The sequence below is a fragment of the Cynara cardunculus genome, assembly GCF_001531365.2.
Source record: "Cynara cardunculus var. scolymus isolate 2C chromosome LG 9, CcrdV1, whole genome shotgun sequence".
NCBI lineage: Eukaryota > Viridiplantae > Streptophyta > Magnoliopsida > Asterales > Asteraceae > Cynara > Cynara cardunculus.
Window position 1 is genome coordinate 18147623 of NC_037536.1, and position 1271 is coordinate 18148893.

Consider the following 1271-nt stretch of genomic DNA (forward strand, 5'->3'; position numbering starts at 1 on the left):
AAAATAATATATAATAGTAATAAATAAACAATATATACGATTTAGAAAAAAATAATAATATATAATTTAAGAATAATATATGAATTACATATTATATTTTTTTAAAAATATTTAAAAAAATAGGTAAAAAAACTAAATCAACCTCACTCCAACGGAGATTGTTAACATAGTTAGCGATGAAGACTGTTTTCATAACAAAAATGAGAACCTTAAAAACGATTTCTAGACTTATCAAAACTTGGATCCAACTTTCAAACATCTTACTAAACCTCAAAGACCAAAATTAAAGTTTACTCGTTTCAATATTTTTTATTGATTTATCTTTGAATAAAATGGGAGGAAATATATTAAAATAAACATTTTTCAGGGTTGGTTTCACCTCTTTCATTTTTTTTCTCCAAGTTTGCCAAAGTAGCTATAGGTTCGTAAAACCCACGTCTGCAATTGTTAACCTAGTTAAAAGACAAAAAAAAAAACATTTTCTATCTCTGTTTGCAAAAAAAAAATTATATTTCTCACTCAGATAATTAAAAAAATTACATTTTCCATCTAGGTCCGTAATTTTTTTTTAAAATTACGGTCCTAAAACTATTTTGACAATCCTTGTAAAAAAATGACTAAAACACAAAACCAACAAAACCATTTTAATTAATTTCCAAAACGGGAAAGAGGCAAAGAAGGAGGTATTTTTGGCAAAGAACGTAAGGCGTGGTGTCAGCATCGGGGAGCGGGGCGCGGCTTATTTTAAGCTTTCCCACAAAGCTGTCTTTTGACGCCGTTCCCTCCCTTCGGCTTCGGCTTCTTTGACCAAATCAACCCTCCCTTTTTATTTTACAAATATAATAATACTAATAATAATAAGTTTACATGCATGAAATAGTTAAATAATTTAGTAAATTTTGTTATTATAATATTTTACTTTTATAAAATTTTATTACAATAATGTGACTTTAGATCATTTTTTTATTAAGATAACTTTAAAAACTTTATTCATTATATAATAAGTAACTTGCTAACTTTTAAATTGGTTAACAATCCTTACTTTTTTTTTTTTTGCTTCTTTGACTTAAATGAGTTGATGTTAATGACGCATCATGTTAATGATATGACTAAAAAAAAACTTATTTCAAATTATTATTAATGATTTTCACTTTTCTTGCTACGAGTTAGAAAAACTTTTTTTGTTTACTTTTTCTTATTAAATTATATATAGTAAAATACTTCTTAAATAAATATGATATATTATTTTTGAGATAATTATTCTGTTTATA